A 16669-nucleotide genomic window follows, 5' to 3' on the forward strand; every position below is an offset into this window, starting at 1 on the left:
TTGCAAGCTTAGGAAAATGCTCATTCCCATACCGGGAGTCGAACCCGGGCCGCCTGGGTGAGAACCAGGAATCCTAACCGCTAGACCATATGGGAACCGCTGAGACCCTTTTTCAGTAATAAGTAGAAAAAAAATCAGTTTCATGATTTGAAAACTCATTTTTAAGCATGGATGGCATCAACAACCACTTGCAAGTGGCCTCGTTAGCGCAGCATTTTTGGCTGCCAAGAGCATCTGCAAACTAAGCCGCTTAATTCTGCAAGAAAGGTGCAGGCCTTTGAATGCAGGCACAAGCTTAGCAAAACACTCATTCCCATACCGGGAGTCGAACCCAGGCCGCCTGGGTGAAAACCAGGAATCCTAACCGCTAGACCATATGGGAAAAGTTGCTTTCACAGCTTGCTTTAAACTTTCCAATATATGTAGATATATACATGTACATATTAAAAAAAAAAAAAAAAAAGAAGTTTTGTGCTTACAGAATTCCATCTTATCTCTGGACGGCAACAACCAATCACACGCAAGATGCCTCGTTAGCGCAGTAGGTAGCGCGTCAGTCTCATAATCTGAAGGTCGTGAGTTCGGTCCTCACACGGGGCATGGATCTATCCTTGTTTTTTCCCTCCGCCTTAACTGGATAGGCACTGCTCTTTGCCATTCAATACCGAAACGATACTGGATAATATGGAAAGGTAGCAAACAAGGCAGAAGGGTTTTGGCTAGGGGCTAAAAGCAACCGTGTTGAGGTCTTTGAATATGGCTGCGAGCGTAGCAAAAGTCCAAAATGGGGAGCATGATTAGTGGCAACCTCTCACACAGGGCCAGTGGCGCAATGGATAACGCGTCTGACTACGGATCAGAAGATTGTAGGTTCGACTCCTACCTGGCTCGTGAATGTCGCCGTGATCGTATAGTGGTTAGTACTCTGCGTTGTGGCCGCAGCAACCCCGGTTCGAATCCGGGTCACGGCATTCTTGATGAAAAAGCAAAGGTGCTCTTGTAGACGGCAAGCCTGAATGATACTTTTATGACCTTTTTGAGCGCTATCTTAATTCAGAGGGTCTTTCGATGTAGTTGCAAGCTTAGGAAAATGCTCATTCCCATACCGGGAGTCGAACCCAGGCCGCCTGGGTGAGAACCAGGAATCCTAACCGCTAGACCATATGGGAACCGCTGAGACCCTTTTTCAGTAATAAGTAGAAAAAAGATCAGTTTCTTGATTTGAAAACTCATTTTTAAGCATGGATGGCATCAACAACCACTTGCAAGTGGCCTCGTTAGCGCAGCATTTTTGGCTGCCAAGAGCATCTGCAAACTAAGCCGCTTAATTCTGCAAGAAAGGTGCAGGCCTTTGAATGCAGGCACAAGCTTAGCAAAACACTCATTCCCATACCGGGAGTCGAACCCGGGCCGCCTGGGTGAAAACCAGGAATCCTAACCGCTAGACCATATGGGAAAAGTTGCTTTCACAGCTTGCTTTAAACTTTCCAATATATGTAGATATATACATGTACATATTAAAAAAAAAAAAAAAAAGAAGTTTTGTGCTTACAGAATTCCATCTTATCTCTGGACGGCAACAACCAATCACACGCAAGATGCCTCGTTAGCGCAGTAGGTAGCGCGTCAGTCTCATAATCTGAAGGTCGTGAGTTCGGTCCTCACACGGGGCATGGATCTATCCTTGTTTTTTCCCTCCGCCTTAACTGGATAGGCACTGCTCTTTGCCATTCAATACCGAAACGATACTGGATAATATGGAAAGGTAGCAAACAAGGCAGAAGGGTTTTGGCTAGGGGCTAAAAGCAACCGTGTTGAGGTCTTTGAATATGGCTGCGAGCGTAGCAAAAGTCCAAAATGGGGAGCATGATTAGTGGCAACCTCTCACACAGGGCCAGTGGCGCAATGGATAACGCGTCTGACTACGGATCAGAAGATTGTAGGTTCGACTCCTACCTGGCTCGTGAATGTCGCCGTGATCGTATAGTGGTTAGTACTCTGCGTTGTGGCCGCAGCAACCCCGGTTCGAATCCGGGTCACGGCATTCTTGATGAAAAAGCAAAGGTGCTCTTGTAGACGGCAAGCCTGAATGATACTTTTATGAACTTTTTGAGCGCTATCTTAATTCAGAGGGTCTTTCGATGTAGTTGCAAGCTTAGGAAAATGCTCATTCCCATACCGGGAGTCGAACCCGGGCCGCCTGGGTGAGAACCAGGAATCCTAACCGCTAGACCATATGGGAACCGCTGAGACCCTTTTTCAGTAATAAGTAGAAAAAAAATCAGTTTCATGATTTGAAAACTCATTTTTAAGCATGGATGGCATCAACAACCACTTGCAAGTGGCCTCGTTAGCGCAGCATTTTTGGCTGCCAAGAGCATCTGCAAACTAAGCCGCTTAATTCTGCAAGAAAGGTGCAGGCCTTTGAATGCAGGCACAAGCTTAGCAAAACACTCATTCCCATACCGGGAGTCGAACCCGGGCCGCCTGGGTGAAAACCAGGAATCCTAACCGCTAGACCATATGGGAAAAGTTGCTTTCACAGCTTGCTTTAAACTTTCCAATATATGTAGATATATACATGTACATATTAAAAAAAAAAAAGAAGTTTTGTGCTTACAGAATTCCATCTTATCTCTGGACGGCAACAACCCATCACACGCAAGATGCCTCGTTAGCGCAGTAGGTAGCGCGTCAGTCTCATAATCTGAAGGTCGTGAGTTCGATCCTCACACGGGGCATGGATCTATCCTTGTTTTTTCCCTCCGCCTTAACTGGATAGGCACTGCTCTTTGCCATTCAATACCGAAACGATACTGGATAATATGGAAAGGTAGCAAACAAGGCAGAAGGGTTTTGGCTAGGGGCTAAAAGCAACCGTGTTGACGTCTTTGAATATGGCTGCGAGCGTAGCAAAAGTCCAAAATGGGGAGCATGATTAGTGGCAACCTCTCACACAGGGCCAGTGGCGCAATGGATAACGCGTCTGACTACGGATCAGAAGATTGTAGGTTCGACTCCTACCTGGCTCGTGAATGTCGCCGTGATCGTATAGTGGTTAGTACTCTGCGTTGTGGCCGCAGCAACCCCGGTTCGAATCCGGGTCACGGCATTCTTGATGAAAAAGCAAAGGTGCTCTTGTAGACGGCAAGCCTGAATGATACTTTTATGAACTTTTTGAGCGCTATCTTAATTCAGAGGGTCTTTCGATGTAGTTGCAAGCTTAGGAAAATGCTCATTCCCATACCGGGAGTCGAACCCGGGCCGCCTGGGTGAGAACCAGGAATCCTAACCGCTAGACCATATGGGAACCGCTGAGACCCTTTTTCAGTAATAAGTAGAAAAAAAATCAGTTTCATGATTTGAAAACTCATTTTTAAGCATGGATGGCATCAACAACCACTTGCAAGTGGCCTCGTTAGCGCAGCATTTTTGGCTGCCAAGAGCATCTGCAAACTAAGCCGCTTAATTCTGCAAGAAAGGTGCAGGCCTTTGAATGCAGGCACAAGCTTAGCAAAACACTCATTCCCATACCGGGAGTCGAACCCGGGCCGCCTGGGTGAAAACCAGGAATCCTAACCGCTAGACCATATGGGAAAAGTTGCTTTCACAGCTTGCTTTAAACTTTCCAATATATGTAGATATATACATGTACATATTAAAAAAAAAAAAAAAAAAGAAGTTTTGTGCTTACAGAATTCCATCTTATCTCTGGACGGAAACAACCAATCACACGCAAGATGCCTCGTTAGCGCAGTAGGTAGCGCGTCAGTCTCATAATCTGAAGGTCGTGAGTTCGATCCTCACACGGGGCATGGATCTATCCTTGTTTTTTCCCTCCGCCTTAACTGGATAGGCACTGCTCTTTGCCATTCAATACCGAAACGATACTGGATAATATGGAAAGGTAGCAAACAAGGCAGAAGGGTTTTGGCTAGGGGCTAAAAGCAACCGTGTTGAGGTCTTTGAATATGGCTGCGAGCGTAGCAAAAGTCCAAAATGGGGAGCATGATTAGTGGCAACCTCTCACACAGGGCCAGTGGTGCAATGGATAACGCGTCTGACTACGGATCAGAAGATTGTAGGTTCGACTCCTACCTGGCTCGTGAATGTCGCCGTGATCGTATAGTGGTTAGTACTCTGCGTTGTGGCCGCAGCAACCCCGGTTCGAATCCGGGTCACGGCATTCTTGATGAAAAAGCAAAGGTGCTCTTGTAGACGGCAAGCCTGAATGATACTTTTATGAACTTTTTGAGCGCTATCTTAATTCAGAGGGTCTTTCGATGTAGTTGCAAGCTTAGGAAAATGCTCATTCCCATACCGGGAGTCGAACCCGGGCCGCCTGGGTGAGAACCAGGAATCCTAACCGCTAGACCATATGGGAACCGCTGAGACCCTTTTTCAGTAATAAGTAGAAAAAAAATCAGTTTCATGATTTGAAAACTCATTTTTAAGCATGGATGGCATCAACAACCACTTGCAAGTGGCCTCGTTAGCGCAGCATTTTTGGCTGCCAAGAGCATCTGCAAACTAAGCCGCTTAATTCTGCAAGAAAGGTGCAGGCCTTTGAATGCAGGCACAAGCTTAGCAAAACACTCATTCCCATACCGGGAGTCGAACCCGGGCCGCCTGGGTGAAAACCAGGAATCCTAACCGCTAGACCATATGGGAAAAGTTGCTTTCACAGCTTGCTTTAAACTTTCCAATATATGTAGATATATACATGTACATATTAAAAAAAAAAAAGAAGTTTTGTGCTTACAGAATTCCATCTTATCTCTGGACGGCAACAACCAATCACATGCAAGATGCCTCGTTAGCGCAGTAGGTAGCGCGTCAGTCTCATAATCTGAAGGTCGTGAGTTCGATCCTCACACGGGGCATGGATCTATCCTTGTTTTTTCCCTCCGCCTTAACTGGATAGGCACTGCTCTTTGCCATTCAATACCGAAACGATACTGGATAATATGGAAAGGTAGCAAACAAGGCAGAAGGGTTTTGGCTAGGGGCTAAAAGCAACCGTGTTGAGGTCTTTGAATATGGCTGCGAGCGTAGCAAAAGTCCAAAATGGGGAGCATGATTAGTGGCAACCTCTCACACAGGGCCAGTGGCGCAATGGATAACGCGTCTGACTACGGATCAGAAGATTGTAGGTTCGACTCCTACCTGGCTCGTGAATGTTGCCGTGATCGTATAGTGGTTAGTACTCTGCGTTGTGGCCGCAGCAACCCTGGTTCGAATCCGGGTCACGGCATTCTTGATGAAAAAGCAAAGGTGCTCTTGTAGACGGCAAGCCTGAATGATACTTTTATGAACTTTTTGAGCGCTATCTTAATTCAGAGGGTCTTTCGATGTAGTTGCAAGCTTAGGAAAGTGCTCATTCCCATACCGGGAGTCGAACCCGGGCCGCCTGGGTGAGAACCAGGAATCCTAACCGCTAGACCATATGGGAACCGCTGAGACCCTTTTTCAGTAATAAGTAGAAAAAAAATCAGTTTCATGATTTGAAAACTCATTTTTAAGCATGGATGGCATCAACAACCACTTGCAAGTGGCCTCGTTAGCGCAGCATTTTTGGCTGCCAAGAGCATCTGCAAACTAAGCCGCTTAATTCTGCAAGAAAGGTGCAGGCCTTTGAATGCAGGCACAAGCTTAGCAAAACACTCATTCCCATACCGGGAGTCGAACCCGGGCCGCCTGGGTGAAAACCAGGAATCCTAACCGCTAGACCATATGGGAAAAGTTGCTTTCACAGCTTGCTTTAAACTTTCCAATATATGTAGATATATACATGTACATATTAAAAAAAAAAAAAAAGAAGTTTTGTGCTTACAGAATTCCATCTTATCTCTGGACGGCAACAACCAATCACACGCAAGATGCCTCGTTAGCGCAGTAGGTAGCGCGTCAGTCTCATAATCTGAAGGTCGTGAGTTCGGTCCTCACACGGGGCATGGATCTATCCTTGTTTTTTCCCTCCGCCTTAACTGGATAGGCACTGCTCTTTGCCATTCAATACCGAAACGATACTGGATAATATGGAAAGGTAGCAAACAAGGCAGAAGGGTTTTGGCTAGGGGCTAAAAGCAACCGTGTTGAGGTCTTTGAATATGGCTGCGAGCGTAGCAAAAGTCCAAAATGGGGAGCATGATTAGTGGCAACCTCTCACACAGGGCCAGTGGCGCAATGGATAACGCGTCTGACTACGGATCAGAAGATTGTAGGTTCGACTCCTACCTGGCTCGTGAATGTCGCTGTGATCGTATAGTGGTTAGTACTCTGCGTTGTGGCCGCAGCAACCCCGGTTCGAATCCGGGTCACGGCATTCTTGATGAAAAAGCAAAGGTGCTCTTGTAGACGGCAAGCCTGAATGATACTTTTATGAACTTTTTGAGCGCTATCTTAATTCAGAGGGTCTTTCGATGTAGTTGCAAGCTTAGGAAAATGCTCATTCCCATACCGGGAGTCGAACCCGGGCCGCCTGGGTGAGAACCAGGAATCCTAACCGCTAGACCATATGGGAACCGCTGAGACCCTTTTTCAGTAATAAGTAGAAAAAAAATCAGTTTCATGATTTGAAAACTCATTTTTAAGCATGGATGGCATCAACAACCACTTGCAAGTGGCCTCGTTAGCGCAGCATTTTTGGCTGCCAAGAGCATCTGCAAACTAAGCCGCTTAATTCTGCAAGAAAGGTGCAGGCCTTTGAATGCAGGCACAAGCTTAGCAAAACACTCATTCCCATACCGGGAGTTGAACCCGGGCCGCCTGGTTGAAAACCAGGAATCCTAACCGCTAGACCATATGGGAAAAGTTGCTTTCACAGCTTGCTTTAAACTTTCCAATATATGTAGATATATACATGTACATATTAAAAAAAAAAAAAAAGAAGTTTTGTGCTTACAGAATTCCATCTTATCTCTGGACGGCAACAACCAATCACACGCAAGATGCCTCGTTAGCGCAGTAGGTAGCGCGTCAGTCTCATAATCTGAAGGTCGTGAGTTCGGTCCTCACACGGGGCATGGATCTATCCTTGTTTTTTCCCTCCGCCTTAACTGGATAGGCACTGCTCTTTGCCATTCAATACCGAAACGATACTGGATAATATGGAAAGGTAGCAAACAAGGCAGAAGGGTTTTGGCTAGGGGCTAAAAGCAACCGTGTTGAGGTCTTTGAATATGGCTGCGAGCGTAGCAAAAGTCCAAAATGGGGAGCATGATTAGTGGCAACCTCTCACACAGGGCCAGTGGCGCAATGGATAACGCGTCTGACTACGGATCAGAAGATTGTAGGTTCGACTCCTACCTGGCTCGTGAATGTCGCCGTGATCGTATAGTGGTTAGTACTCTGCGTTGTGGCCGCAGCAACCCCGGTTCGAATCCGGGTCACGGCATTCTTGATGAAAAAGCAAAGGTGCTCTTGTAGACGGCAAGCCTGAATGATACTTTTATGACCTTTTTGAGCGCTATCTTAATTCAGAGGGTCTTTCGATGTAGTTGCAAGCTTAGGAAAATGCTCATTCCCATACCGGGAGTCGAACCCGGGCCGCCTGGGTGAGAACCAGGAATCCTAACCGCTAGACCATATGGGAACCGCTGAGACCCTTTTTCAGTAATAAGTAGAAAAAAAATCAGTTTCATGATTTGAAAACTCATTTTTAAGCATGGATGGCATCAACAACCACTTGCAAGTGGCCTCGTTAGCGCAGCATTTTTGGCTGCCAAGAGCATCTGCAAACTAAGCCGCTTAATTCTGCAAGAAAGGTGCAGGCCTTTGAATGCAGGCACAAGCTTAGCAAAACACTCATTCCCATACCGGGAGTCGAACCCGGGCCGCCTGGGTGAAAACCAGGAATCCTAACCGCTAGACCATATGGGAAAAGTTGCTTTCACAGCTTGCTTTAAACTTTCCAATATATGTAGATATATACATGTACATATTAAAAAAAAAAAAAAAAAAGAAGTTTTGTGCTTACAGAATTCCATCTTATCTCTGGACGGCAACAACCAATCACACGCAAGATGCCTCGTTAGCGCAGTAGGTAGCGCGTCAGTCTCATAATCTGAAGGTCGTGAGTTCGATCCTCACACGGGGCATGGATCTATCCTTGTTTTTTCCCTCCGCCTTAACTGGATAGGCACTGCTCTTTGCCATTCAATACCGAAACGATACTGGATAATATGGAAAGGTAGCAAACAAGGCAGAAGGGTTTTGGCTAGGGGCTAAAAGCAACCGTGTTGAGGTCTTTGAATATGGCTGCGAGCGTAGCAAAAGTCCAAAATGGGGAGCATGATTAGTGGCAACCTCTCACACAGGGCCAGTGGTGCAATGGATAACGCGTCTGACTACGGATCAGAAGATTGTAGGTTCGACTCCTACCTGGCTCGTGAATGTCGCCGTGATCGTATAGTGGTTAGTACTCTGCGTTGTGGCCGCAGCAACCCCGGTTCGAATCCGGGTCACGGCATTCTTGATGAAAAAGCAAAGGTGCTCTTGTAGACGGCAAGCCTGAATGATACTTTTATGAACTTTTTGAGCGCTATCTTAATTCAGAGGGTCTTTCGATGTAGTTGCAAGCTTAGGAAAATGCTCATTCCCATACCGGGAGTCGAACCCGGGCCGCCTGGGTGAGAACCAGGAATCCTAACCGCTAGACCATATGGGAACCGCTGAGACCCTTTTTCAGTAATAAGTAGAAAAAAAATCAGTTTCATGATTTGAAAACTCATTTTTAAGCATGGATGGCATCAACAACCACTTGCAAGTGGCCTCGTTAGCGCAGCATTTTTGGCTGCCAAGAGCATCTGCAAACTAAGCCGCTTAATTCTGCAAGAAAGGTGCAGGCCTTTGAATGCAGGCACAAGCTTAGCAAAACACTCATTCCCATACCGGGAGTCGAACCCGGGCCGCCTGGGTGAAAACCAGGAATCCTAACCGCTAGACCATATGGGAAAAGTTGCTTTCACAGCTTGCTTTAAACTTTCCAATATATGTAGATATATACATGTACATATTAAAAAAAAAAAAGAAGTTTTGTGCTTACAGAATTCCATCTTATCTCTGGACGGCAACAACCAATCACATGCAAGATGCCTCGTTAGCGCTGTAGGTAGCGCGTCAGTCTCATAATCTGAAGGTCGTGAGTTCGATCCTCACACGGGGCATGGATCTATCCTTGTTTTTTCCCTCCGCCTTAACTGGATAGGCACTGCTCTTTGCCATTCAATACCGAAACGATACTGGATAATATGGAAAGGTAGCAAACAAGGCAGAAGGGTTTTGGCTAGGGGCTAAAAGCAACCGTGTTGAGGTCTTTGAATATGGCTGCGAGCGTAGCAAAAGTCCAAAATGGGGAGCATGATTAGTGGCAACCTCTCACACAGGGCCAGTGGCGCAATGGATAACGCGTCTGACTACGGATCAGAAGATTGTAGGTTCGACTCCTACCTGGCTCGTGAATGTTGCCGTGATCGTATAGTGGTTAGTACTCTGCGTTGTGGCCGCAGCAACCCTGGTTCGAATCCGGGTCACGGCATTCTTGATGAAAAAGCAAAGGTGCTCTTGTAGACGGCAAGCCTGAATGATACTTTTATGAACTTTTTGAGCGCTATCTTAATTCAGAGGGTCTTTCGATGTAGTTGCAAGCTTAGGAAAGTGCTCATTCCCATACCGGGAGTCGAACCCGGGCCGCCTGGGTGAGAACCAGGAATCCTAACCGCTAGACCATATGGGAACCGCTGAGACCCTTTTTCAGTAATAAGTAGAAAAAAAATCAGTTTCATGATTTGAAAACTCATTTTTAAGCATGGATGGCATCAACAACCACTTGCAAGTGGCCTCGTTAGCGCAGCATTTTTGGCTGCCAAGAGCATCTGCAAACTAAGCCGCTTAATTCTGCAAGAAAGGTGCAGGCCTTTGAATGCAGGCACAAGCTTAGCAAAACACTCATTCCCATACCGGGAGTCGAACCCGGGCCGCCTGGGTGAAAACCAGGAATCCTAACCGCTAGACCATATGGGAAAAGTTGCTTTCACAGCTTGCTTTAAACTTTCCAATATATGTAGATATATACATGTACATATTAAAAAAAAAAAAAAAAAAAAAAAAAAAAAAAAAGAAGTTTTGTGCTTACAGAATTCCATCTTATCTCTGGACGGCAACAACCAATCACACGCAAGATGCCTCATTAGCGCAGTAGGTAGCGCGTCAGTCTCATAATCTGAAGGTCGTGAGTTCGATCCTCACACGGGGCATGGATCTATCCTTGTTTTTTCCCTCCGCCTTAACTGGATAGGCACTGCTCTTTGCCATTCAATACCGAAACGATACTGGATAATATGGAAAGGTAGCAAACAAGGCAGAAGGGTTTTGGCTAGGGGCTAAAAGCAACCGTGTTGAGGTCTTTGAATATGGCTGCGAGCGTAGCAAAAGTCCAAAATGGGGAGCATGATTAGTGGCAACCTCTCACACAGGGCCAGTGGCGCAATGGATAACGCGTCTGACTACGGATCAGAAGATTGTAGGTTTGACTCCTACCTGGCTCGTGAATGTCACCGTGATCGTATAGTGGTTAGTACTCTGCGTTGTGGCCGCAGCAACCCCGGTTCGAATCCGGGTCACGGCATTCTTGATGAAAAAGCAAAGGTGCTCTTGTAGACGGCAAGCCTGAATGATACTTTTATGAACTTTTTGAGCGCTATCTTAATTCAGAGGGTCTTTCGATGTAGTTGCAAGCTTAGGAAAATGCTCATTCCCATACCGGGAGTCGAACCCGGGCCGCCTGGGTGAGAACCAGGAATCCTAACCGCTAGACCATATGGGAACCGCTGAGACCCTTTTTCAGTAATAAGTAGAAAAAAAATCAGTTTCATGATTTGAAAACTCATTTTTAAGCATGGATGGCATCAACAACCACTTGCAAGTGGCCTCGTTAGCGCAGCATTTTTGGCTGCCAAGAGCATCTGCAAACTAAGCCGCTTAATTCTGCAAGAAAGGTGCAGGCCTTTGAATGCAGGCACAAGCTTAGCAAAACACTCATTCCCATACCGGGAGTCGAACCCGGGCCACCTGGGTGAAAACCAGGAATCCTAACCGCTAGACCATATGGGAAAAGTTGCTTTCACAGCTTGCTTTAAACTTTCCAATATATGTAGATATATACATGTACATATTAAAAAAAAAAAAAGAAGTTTTGTGCTTACAGAATTCCATCTTATCTCTGGACGGCAACAACCAATCACACGCAAGATGCCTCGTTAGCGCAGTAGGTAGCGCATCAGTCTCATAATCTGAAGGTCGTGAGTTCGATCCTCACACGGGGCATGGATCTATCCTTGTTTTTTCCCTCCGCCTTAACTGGATAGGCACTGCTCTTTGCCATTCAATACCGAAACGATACTGGATAATATGGAAAGGTAGCAAACAAGGCAGAAGGGTTTTGGCTAGGGGCTAAAAGCAACCGTGTTGAGGTCTTTGAATATGGCTGCGAGCGTAGCAAAAGTCCAAAATGGGGAGCATGATTAGTGGCAACCTCTCACACAGGGCCAGTGGCGCAATGGATAACGCGTCTGACTACGGATCAGAAGATTGTAGGTTCGACTCCTACCTGGCTCGTGAATGTCGCCGTGATCGTATAGTGGTTAGTACTCTGCGTTGTGGCCGCAGCAACCCCGGTTCGAATCCGGGTCACGGCATTCTTGATGAAAAAGCAAAGGTGCTCTTGTAGACGGCAAGCCTGAATGATACTTTTATGAACTTTTTGAGCGCTATCTTAATTCAGAGGGTCTTTCGATGTAGTTGCAAGCTTAGGAAAATGCTCATTCCCATACCGGGAGTCGAACCCGGGCCGCCTGGGTGAGAACCAGGAATCCTAACCGCTAGACCATATGGGAACCGCTGAGACCCTTTTTCAGTAATAAGTAGAAAAAAAATCAGTTTCATGATTTGAAAACTCATTTTTAAGCATGGATGGCATCAACAACCACTTGCAAGTGGCCTCGTTAGCGCAGCATTTTTGGCTGCCAAGAGCATCTGCAAACTAAGCCGCTTAATTCTGCAAGAAAGGTGTAGGCCTTTGAATGCAGGCACAAGCTTAGCAAAACACTCATTCCCATACCGGGAGTCGAACCCGGGCCGCCTGGGTGAAAACCAGGAATCCTAACCGCTAGACCATATGGGAAAAGTTGCTTTCACAGCTTGCTTTAAACTTTCCAATATATGTAGATATATACATGTACATATTAAAAAAAAAAAAGAAGTTTTGTGCTTACAGAATTCCATCTTATCTCTGGACGGCAACAACCAATCACACGCAAGATGCTCATTAGCGCAGTAGGTAGCGCGTCAGTCTCATAATCTGAAGGTCGTGAGTTCGATCCTCACACGGGGCATGGATCTATCCTTGTTTTTTCCCTCCGCCTTAACTGGATAGGCACTGCTCTTTGCCATTCAATACCGAAACGATACTGGATAATATGGAAAGGTAGCAAACAAGGCAGAAGGGTTTTGGCTAGGGGCTAAAAGCAACCGTGTTGAGGTCTTTGAATATGGCTGCGAGCGTAGCAAAAGTCCAAAATGGGGAGCATGATTAGTGGCAACCTCTCACACAGGGCCAGTGGCGCAATGGATAACGCGTCTGACTACGGATCAGAAGATTGTAGGTTCGACTCCTACCTGGCTCGTGAATGTCACCGTGATCGTATAGTGGTTAGTACTCTGCGTTGTGGCCGCAGCAACCCCGGTTCGAATCCGGGTCACGGCATTCTTGATGAAAAAGCAAAGGTGCTCTTGTAGACGGCAAGCCTGAATGATACTTTTATGAACTTTTTGAGCGCTATCTTAATTCAGAGGGTCTTTCGATGTAGTTGCAAGCTTAGGAAAATGCTCATTCCCATACCGGGAGTCGAACCCGGGCCGCCTGGGTGAGAACCAGGAATCCTAACCGCTAGACCATATGGGAACCGCTGAGACCCTTTTTCAGTAATAAGTAGAAAAAAAATCAGTTTCATGATTTGAAAACTCATTTTTAAGCATGGATGGCATCAACAACCACTTGCAAGTGGCCTCGTTAGCGCAGCATTTTTGGCTGCCAAGAGCATCTGCAAACTAAGCCGCTTAATTCTGCAAGAAAGGTGCAGGCCTTTGAATGCAGGCACAAGCTTAGCAAAACACTCATTCCCATACCGGGAGTCGAACCCGGGCCACCTGGGTGAAAACCAGGAATCCTAACCGCTAGACCATATGGGAAAAGTTGCTTTCACAGCTTGCTTTAAACTTTCCAATATATGTAGATATATACATGTACATATTAAAAAAAAAAAAAGAAGTTTTGTGCTTACAGAATTCCATCTTATCTCTGGACGGCAACAACCAATCACACGCAAGATGCCTCGTTAGCGCAGTAGGTAGCGCATCAGTCTCATAATCTGAAGGTCGTGAGTTCGATCCTCACACGGGGCATGGATCTATCCTTGTTTTTTCCCTCCGCCTTAACTGGATAGGCACTGCTCTTTGCCATTCAATACCGAAACGATACTGGATAATATGGAAAGGTAGCAAACAAGGCAGAAGGGTTTTGGCTAGGGGCTAAAAGCAACCGTGTTGAGGTCTTTGAATATGGCTGCGAGCGTAGCAAAAGTCCAAAATGGGGAGCATGATTAGTGGCAACCTCTCACACAGGGCCAGTGGCGCAATGGATAACGCGTCTGACTACGGATCAGAAGATTGTAGGTTCGACTCCTACCTGGCTCGTGAATGTCGCCGTGATCGTATAGTGGTTAGTACTCTGCGTTGTGGCCGCAGCAACCCCGGTTCGAATCCGGGTCACGGCATTCTTGATGAAAAAGCAAAGGTGCTCTTGTAGACGGCAAGCCTGAATGATACTTTTATGAACTTTTTGAGCGCTATCTTAATTCAGAGGGTCTTTCGATGTAGTTGCAAGCTTAGGAAAATGCTCATTCCCATACCGGGAGTCGAACCCGGGCCGCCTGGGTGAGAACCAGGAATCCTAACCGCTAGACCATATGGGAACCGCTGAGACCCTTTTTCAGTAATAAGTAGAAAAAAAATCAGTTTCATGATTTGAAAACTCATTTTTAAGCATGGATGGCATCAACAACCACTTGCAAGTGGCCTCGTTAGCGCAGCATTTTTGGCTGCCAAGAGCATCTGCAAACTAAGCCGCTTAATTCTGCAAGAAAGGTGCAGGCCTTTGAATGCAGGCACAAGCTTAGCAAAACACTCATTCCCATACCGGGAGTCGAACCCGGGCCGCCTGGGTGAAAACCAGGAATCCTAACCGCTAGACCATATGGGAAAAGTTGCTTTCACAGCTTGCTTTAAACTTTCCAATATATGTAGATATATACATGTACATATTAAAAAAAAAAAAGAAGTTTTGTGCTTACAGAATTCCATCTTATCTCTGGACGGCAACAACCAATCACATGCAAGATGCCTCGTTAGCGCAGTAGGTAGCGCATCAGTCTCATAATCTGAAGGTCGTGAGTTCGATCCTCACACGGGGCATGGATCTATCCTTGTTTTTTCCCTCCGCCTTAACTGGATAGGCACTGCTCTTTGCCATTCAATACCGAAACGATACTGGATAATATGGAAAGGTAGCAAACAAGGCAGAAGGGTTTTGGCTAGGGGCTAAAAGCAACCGTGTTGAGGTCTTTGAATATGGCTGCGAGCGTAGCAAAAGTCCAAAATGGGGAGCATGATTAGTGGCAACCTCTCACACAGGGCCAGTGGCGCAATGGATAACGCGTCTGACTACGGATCAGAAGATTGTAGGTTCGACTCCTACCTGGCTCGTGAATGTTGCCGTGATCGTATAGTGGTTAGTACTCTGCGTTGTGGCCGCAGCAACCCCGGTTCGAATCTGGGTCACGGCATTCTTGATGAAAAAGCAAAGGTGCTCTTGTAGACGGCAAGCCTGAAAGATACTTTTATGAACTTTTTGAGCGCTATCTTAATTCAGAGGGTCTTTCGATGTAGTTGCAAGCTTAGGAAAGTGCTCATTCCCATACCGGGAGTCGAACCCGGGCCGCCTGGGTGAGAACCAGGAATCCTAACCGCTAGACCATATGGGAACCGCTGAGACCCTTTTTCAGTAATAAGTAGAAAAAAAATCAGTTTCATGATTTGAAAACTCATTTTTAAGCATGGATGGCATCAACAACCACTTGCAAGTGGCCTCGTTAGCGCAGCATTTTTGGCTGCCAAGAGCATCTGCAAACTAAGCCGCTTAATTCTGCAAGAAAGGTGCAGGCCTTTGAATGCAGGCACAAGCTTAGCAAAACACTCATTCCCATACCGGGAGTCGAACCCGGGCCGCCTGGGTGAAAACCAGGAATCCTAACCGCTAGACCATATGGGAAAAGTTGCTTTCACAGCTTGCTTTAAACTTTCCAATATATGTAGATATATACATGTACATATTAAAAAAAAAAAAAAAGAAGTTTTGTGCTTACAGAATTCCATCTTATCTCTGGACGGCAACAACCAATCACACGCAAGATGCCTCGTTAGCGCAGTAGGTAGCGCGTCAGTCTCATAATCTGAAGGTCGTGAGTTCGATCCTCACACGGGGCATGGATCTATCCTTGTTTTTTCCCTCCGCCTTAACTGGATAGGCACTGCTCTTTGCCATTCAATACCGAAACGATACTGGATAATATGGAAAGGTAGCAAACAAGGCAGAAGGGTTTTGGCTAGGGGCTAAAAGCAACCGTGTTGAGGTCTTTGAATATGGCTGCGAGCGTAGCAAAAGTCCAAAATGGGGAGCATGATTAGTGGCAACCTCTCACACAGGGCCAGTGGCGCAATGGATAACGCGTCTGACTACGGATCAGAAGATTGTAGGTTCGACTCCTACCTGGCTCGTGAATGTCGCCGTGATCGTATAGTGGTTAGTACTCTGCGTTGTGGCCGCAGCAACCCCGGTTCGAATCCGGGTCACGGCATTCTTGATGAAAAAGCAAAGGTGCTCTTGTAGACGGCAAGCCTGAATGATACTTTTATGAACTTTTTGAGCGCTATCTTAATTCAGAGGGTCTTTCGATGTAGTTGCAAGCTTAGGAAAATGCTCATTCCCATACCAGGAGTCGAACCCGGGCCGCCTGGGTGAGAACCAGGAATCCTAACCGCTAGACCATATGGGAACCGCTGAGACCCTTTTTTCAGTAATAAGTAGAAAAAAAATCAGTTTCATGATTTGAAAACTCATTTTTAAGCATGGATGGCATCAACAACCACTTGCAAGTGGCCTCGTTAGCGCAGCATTTTTGGCTGCCAAGAGCATCTGCAAACTAAGCCGCTTAATTCTGCAAGAAAGGTGCAGGCCTTTGAATGCAGGCACAAGCTTAGCAAAACACTCATTCCCATACCGGGAGTCGAACCCGGGCCGCCTGGGTGAAAACCAGGAATCCTAACCGCTAGACCATATGGGAAAAGTTGCTTTCACAGCTTGCTTTAAACTTTCCAATATATGTAGATATATACATGTACATATTAAAAAAAAAAAGAAGTTTTGTGCTTACAGAATTCCATCTTATCTCTGGACGGCAACAACCAATCACACGCAAGATGCCTCGTTAGCGCAGTAGGTAGCGCATCAGTCTCATAATCTGAAGGTCGTGAGTTCGATCCTCACACGGGGCAT

At 46.2% G+C, this 16669-nt stretch overlaps 55 non-coding genes across 55 annotated transcripts; 26 read left to right on the plus strand and 29 right to left on the minus strand.

Annotated features, from left to right (window-relative positions):
• Positions 1-23: 23 nt before the first annotated feature.
• TRNAE-CUC (transfer RNA glutamic acid (anticodon CUC)) lies at positions 24-95 on the minus strand. Its single transcript has one exon. It is a non-coding gene; the product is annotated as a tRNA-Glu (tRNA).
• Positions 96-818: 723 nt separating this feature from the next.
• On the plus strand, positions 819-891 carry TRNAR-ACG (transfer RNA arginine (anticodon ACG)). Its single transcript has one exon. It is a non-coding gene; the product is annotated as a tRNA-Arg (tRNA).
• Positions 892-899: 8 nt separating this feature from the next.
• On the plus strand, positions 900-971 carry TRNAH-GUG (transfer RNA histidin (anticodon GUG)). Its single transcript has one exon. It is a non-coding gene; the product is annotated as a tRNA-His (tRNA).
• Positions 972-1384: 413 nt separating this feature from the next.
• On the minus strand, positions 1385-1456 carry TRNAE-UUC (transfer RNA glutamic acid (anticodon UUC)). The gene has a single exon. It is a non-coding gene; the product is annotated as a tRNA-Glu (tRNA).
• Positions 1457-1891: 435 nt separating this feature from the next.
• TRNAR-ACG (transfer RNA arginine (anticodon ACG)) lies at positions 1892-1964 on the plus strand. The gene has a single exon. It is a non-coding gene; the product is annotated as a tRNA-Arg (tRNA).
• Positions 1965-1972: 8 nt separating this feature from the next.
• TRNAH-GUG (transfer RNA histidin (anticodon GUG)) lies at positions 1973-2044 on the plus strand. Its single transcript has one exon. It is a non-coding gene; the product is annotated as a tRNA-His (tRNA).
• Positions 2045-2170: 126 nt separating this feature from the next.
• On the minus strand, positions 2171-2242 carry TRNAE-CUC (transfer RNA glutamic acid (anticodon CUC)). Its single transcript has one exon. It is a non-coding gene; the product is annotated as a tRNA-Glu (tRNA).
• Positions 2243-2457: 215 nt separating this feature from the next.
• On the minus strand, positions 2458-2529 carry TRNAE-UUC (transfer RNA glutamic acid (anticodon UUC)). The gene has a single exon. It is a non-coding gene; the product is annotated as a tRNA-Glu (tRNA).
• Positions 2530-2668: 139 nt separating this feature from the next.
• Positions 2669-2741, plus strand: TRNAM-CAU (transfer RNA methionine (anticodon CAU)). The gene has a single exon. It is a non-coding gene; the product is annotated as a tRNA-Met (tRNA).
• A 218-nt stretch (positions 2742-2959) lies between these two features.
• On the plus strand, positions 2960-3032 carry TRNAR-ACG (transfer RNA arginine (anticodon ACG)). The gene has a single exon. It is a non-coding gene; the product is annotated as a tRNA-Arg (tRNA).
• Positions 3033-3040: 8 nt separating this feature from the next.
• On the plus strand, positions 3041-3112 carry TRNAH-GUG (transfer RNA histidin (anticodon GUG)). The gene has a single exon. It is a non-coding gene; the product is annotated as a tRNA-His (tRNA).
• A 126-nt stretch (positions 3113-3238) lies between these two features.
• Positions 3239-3310, minus strand: TRNAE-CUC (transfer RNA glutamic acid (anticodon CUC)). The gene has a single exon. It is a non-coding gene; the product is annotated as a tRNA-Glu (tRNA).
• Positions 3311-3525: 215 nt separating this feature from the next.
• TRNAE-UUC (transfer RNA glutamic acid (anticodon UUC)) lies at positions 3526-3597 on the minus strand. Its single transcript has one exon. It is a non-coding gene; the product is annotated as a tRNA-Glu (tRNA).
• Positions 3598-3742: 145 nt separating this feature from the next.
• On the plus strand, positions 3743-3815 carry TRNAM-CAU (transfer RNA methionine (anticodon CAU)). The gene has a single exon. It is a non-coding gene; the product is annotated as a tRNA-Met (tRNA).
• Positions 3816-4114: 299 nt separating this feature from the next.
• Positions 4115-4186, plus strand: TRNAH-GUG (transfer RNA histidin (anticodon GUG)). Its single transcript has one exon. It is a non-coding gene; the product is annotated as a tRNA-His (tRNA).
• A 126-nt stretch (positions 4187-4312) lies between these two features.
• TRNAE-CUC (transfer RNA glutamic acid (anticodon CUC)) lies at positions 4313-4384 on the minus strand. The gene has a single exon. It is a non-coding gene; the product is annotated as a tRNA-Glu (tRNA).
• Positions 4385-4599: 215 nt separating this feature from the next.
• TRNAE-UUC (transfer RNA glutamic acid (anticodon UUC)) lies at positions 4600-4671 on the minus strand. Its single transcript has one exon. It is a non-coding gene; the product is annotated as a tRNA-Glu (tRNA).
• A 139-nt stretch (positions 4672-4810) lies between these two features.
• Positions 4811-4883, plus strand: TRNAM-CAU (transfer RNA methionine (anticodon CAU)). Its single transcript has one exon. It is a non-coding gene; the product is annotated as a tRNA-Met (tRNA).
• A 218-nt stretch (positions 4884-5101) lies between these two features.
• Positions 5102-5174, plus strand: TRNAR-ACG (transfer RNA arginine (anticodon ACG)). The gene has a single exon. It is a non-coding gene; the product is annotated as a tRNA-Arg (tRNA).
• A 206-nt stretch (positions 5175-5380) lies between these two features.
• TRNAE-CUC (transfer RNA glutamic acid (anticodon CUC)) lies at positions 5381-5452 on the minus strand. Its single transcript has one exon. It is a non-coding gene; the product is annotated as a tRNA-Glu (tRNA).
• A 215-nt stretch (positions 5453-5667) lies between these two features.
• Positions 5668-5739, minus strand: TRNAE-UUC (transfer RNA glutamic acid (anticodon UUC)). Its single transcript has one exon. It is a non-coding gene; the product is annotated as a tRNA-Glu (tRNA).
• Positions 5740-6172: 433 nt separating this feature from the next.
• Positions 6173-6245, plus strand: TRNAR-ACG (transfer RNA arginine (anticodon ACG)). Its single transcript has one exon. It is a non-coding gene; the product is annotated as a tRNA-Arg (tRNA).
• A 206-nt stretch (positions 6246-6451) lies between these two features.
• TRNAE-CUC (transfer RNA glutamic acid (anticodon CUC)) lies at positions 6452-6523 on the minus strand. Its single transcript has one exon. It is a non-coding gene; the product is annotated as a tRNA-Glu (tRNA).
• A 215-nt stretch (positions 6524-6738) lies between these two features.
• Positions 6739-6810, minus strand: TRNAE-UUC (transfer RNA glutamic acid (anticodon UUC)). The gene has a single exon. It is a non-coding gene; the product is annotated as a tRNA-Glu (tRNA).
• Positions 6811-7243: 433 nt separating this feature from the next.
• On the plus strand, positions 7244-7316 carry TRNAR-ACG (transfer RNA arginine (anticodon ACG)). The gene has a single exon. It is a non-coding gene; the product is annotated as a tRNA-Arg (tRNA).
• An 8-nt stretch (positions 7317-7324) lies between these two features.
• TRNAH-GUG (transfer RNA histidin (anticodon GUG)) lies at positions 7325-7396 on the plus strand. The gene has a single exon. It is a non-coding gene; the product is annotated as a tRNA-His (tRNA).
• A 126-nt stretch (positions 7397-7522) lies between these two features.
• TRNAE-CUC (transfer RNA glutamic acid (anticodon CUC)) lies at positions 7523-7594 on the minus strand. The gene has a single exon. It is a non-coding gene; the product is annotated as a tRNA-Glu (tRNA).
• Positions 7595-7809: 215 nt separating this feature from the next.
• Positions 7810-7881, minus strand: TRNAE-UUC (transfer RNA glutamic acid (anticodon UUC)). The gene has a single exon. It is a non-coding gene; the product is annotated as a tRNA-Glu (tRNA).
• Positions 7882-8026: 145 nt separating this feature from the next.
• Positions 8027-8099, plus strand: TRNAM-CAU (transfer RNA methionine (anticodon CAU)). The gene has a single exon. It is a non-coding gene; the product is annotated as a tRNA-Met (tRNA).
• Positions 8100-8398: 299 nt separating this feature from the next.
• On the plus strand, positions 8399-8470 carry TRNAH-GUG (transfer RNA histidin (anticodon GUG)). Its single transcript has one exon. It is a non-coding gene; the product is annotated as a tRNA-His (tRNA).
• A 126-nt stretch (positions 8471-8596) lies between these two features.
• On the minus strand, positions 8597-8668 carry TRNAE-CUC (transfer RNA glutamic acid (anticodon CUC)). The gene has a single exon. It is a non-coding gene; the product is annotated as a tRNA-Glu (tRNA).
• Positions 8669-8883: 215 nt separating this feature from the next.
• TRNAE-UUC (transfer RNA glutamic acid (anticodon UUC)) lies at positions 8884-8955 on the minus strand. The gene has a single exon. It is a non-coding gene; the product is annotated as a tRNA-Glu (tRNA).
• A 430-nt stretch (positions 8956-9385) lies between these two features.
• On the plus strand, positions 9386-9458 carry TRNAR-ACG (transfer RNA arginine (anticodon ACG)). Its single transcript has one exon. It is a non-coding gene; the product is annotated as a tRNA-Arg (tRNA).
• Positions 9459-9664: 206 nt separating this feature from the next.
• TRNAE-CUC (transfer RNA glutamic acid (anticodon CUC)) lies at positions 9665-9736 on the minus strand. Its single transcript has one exon. It is a non-coding gene; the product is annotated as a tRNA-Glu (tRNA).
• Positions 9737-9951: 215 nt separating this feature from the next.
• TRNAE-UUC (transfer RNA glutamic acid (anticodon UUC)) lies at positions 9952-10023 on the minus strand. The gene has a single exon. It is a non-coding gene; the product is annotated as a tRNA-Glu (tRNA).
• A 730-nt stretch (positions 10024-10753) lies between these two features.
• On the minus strand, positions 10754-10825 carry TRNAE-CUC (transfer RNA glutamic acid (anticodon CUC)). Its single transcript has one exon. It is a non-coding gene; the product is annotated as a tRNA-Glu (tRNA).
• A 215-nt stretch (positions 10826-11040) lies between these two features.
• On the minus strand, positions 11041-11112 carry TRNAE-UUC (transfer RNA glutamic acid (anticodon UUC)). The gene has a single exon. It is a non-coding gene; the product is annotated as a tRNA-Glu (tRNA).
• Positions 11113-11543: 431 nt separating this feature from the next.
• Positions 11544-11616, plus strand: TRNAR-ACG (transfer RNA arginine (anticodon ACG)). Its single transcript has one exon. It is a non-coding gene; the product is annotated as a tRNA-Arg (tRNA).
• An 8-nt stretch (positions 11617-11624) lies between these two features.
• TRNAH-GUG (transfer RNA histidin (anticodon GUG)) lies at positions 11625-11696 on the plus strand. Its single transcript has one exon. It is a non-coding gene; the product is annotated as a tRNA-His (tRNA).
• Positions 11697-11822: 126 nt separating this feature from the next.
• TRNAE-CUC (transfer RNA glutamic acid (anticodon CUC)) lies at positions 11823-11894 on the minus strand. The gene has a single exon. It is a non-coding gene; the product is annotated as a tRNA-Glu (tRNA).
• A 215-nt stretch (positions 11895-12109) lies between these two features.
• Positions 12110-12181, minus strand: TRNAE-UUC (transfer RNA glutamic acid (anticodon UUC)). The gene has a single exon. It is a non-coding gene; the product is annotated as a tRNA-Glu (tRNA).
• A 429-nt stretch (positions 12182-12610) lies between these two features.
• On the plus strand, positions 12611-12683 carry TRNAR-ACG (transfer RNA arginine (anticodon ACG)). The gene has a single exon. It is a non-coding gene; the product is annotated as a tRNA-Arg (tRNA).
• A 206-nt stretch (positions 12684-12889) lies between these two features.
• TRNAE-CUC (transfer RNA glutamic acid (anticodon CUC)) lies at positions 12890-12961 on the minus strand. Its single transcript has one exon. It is a non-coding gene; the product is annotated as a tRNA-Glu (tRNA).
• A 215-nt stretch (positions 12962-13176) lies between these two features.
• Positions 13177-13248, minus strand: TRNAE-UUC (transfer RNA glutamic acid (anticodon UUC)). The gene has a single exon. It is a non-coding gene; the product is annotated as a tRNA-Glu (tRNA).
• A 431-nt stretch (positions 13249-13679) lies between these two features.
• On the plus strand, positions 13680-13752 carry TRNAR-ACG (transfer RNA arginine (anticodon ACG)). The gene has a single exon. It is a non-coding gene; the product is annotated as a tRNA-Arg (tRNA).
• Positions 13753-13760: 8 nt separating this feature from the next.
• TRNAH-GUG (transfer RNA histidin (anticodon GUG)) lies at positions 13761-13832 on the plus strand. The gene has a single exon. It is a non-coding gene; the product is annotated as a tRNA-His (tRNA).
• Positions 13833-13958: 126 nt separating this feature from the next.
• Positions 13959-14030, minus strand: TRNAE-CUC (transfer RNA glutamic acid (anticodon CUC)). The gene has a single exon. It is a non-coding gene; the product is annotated as a tRNA-Glu (tRNA).
• Positions 14031-14245: 215 nt separating this feature from the next.
• Positions 14246-14317, minus strand: TRNAE-UUC (transfer RNA glutamic acid (anticodon UUC)). Its single transcript has one exon. It is a non-coding gene; the product is annotated as a tRNA-Glu (tRNA).
• Positions 14318-14747: 430 nt separating this feature from the next.
• On the plus strand, positions 14748-14820 carry TRNAR-ACG (transfer RNA arginine (anticodon ACG)). Its single transcript has one exon. It is a non-coding gene; the product is annotated as a tRNA-Arg (tRNA).
• A 206-nt stretch (positions 14821-15026) lies between these two features.
• On the minus strand, positions 15027-15098 carry TRNAE-CUC (transfer RNA glutamic acid (anticodon CUC)). Its single transcript has one exon. It is a non-coding gene; the product is annotated as a tRNA-Glu (tRNA).
• Positions 15099-15313: 215 nt separating this feature from the next.
• On the minus strand, positions 15314-15385 carry TRNAE-UUC (transfer RNA glutamic acid (anticodon UUC)). Its single transcript has one exon. It is a non-coding gene; the product is annotated as a tRNA-Glu (tRNA).
• Positions 15386-15527: 142 nt separating this feature from the next.
• On the plus strand, positions 15528-15600 carry TRNAM-CAU (transfer RNA methionine (anticodon CAU)). Its single transcript has one exon. It is a non-coding gene; the product is annotated as a tRNA-Met (tRNA).
• A 218-nt stretch (positions 15601-15818) lies between these two features.
• On the plus strand, positions 15819-15891 carry TRNAR-ACG (transfer RNA arginine (anticodon ACG)). Its single transcript has one exon. It is a non-coding gene; the product is annotated as a tRNA-Arg (tRNA).
• An 8-nt stretch (positions 15892-15899) lies between these two features.
• TRNAH-GUG (transfer RNA histidin (anticodon GUG)) lies at positions 15900-15971 on the plus strand. The gene has a single exon. It is a non-coding gene; the product is annotated as a tRNA-His (tRNA).
• Positions 15972-16385: 414 nt separating this feature from the next.
• Positions 16386-16457, minus strand: TRNAE-UUC (transfer RNA glutamic acid (anticodon UUC)). Its single transcript has one exon. It is a non-coding gene; the product is annotated as a tRNA-Glu (tRNA).
• Positions 16458-16669: the final 212 nt, after the last annotated feature.

This window comes from Eleutherodactylus coqui, chromosome 2 (assembly GCF_035609145.1).
Source record: "Eleutherodactylus coqui strain aEleCoq1 chromosome 2, aEleCoq1.hap1, whole genome shotgun sequence".
NCBI classification, from domain to species: Eukaryota; Metazoa; Chordata; class Amphibia; order Anura; family Eleutherodactylidae; genus Eleutherodactylus; species Eleutherodactylus coqui.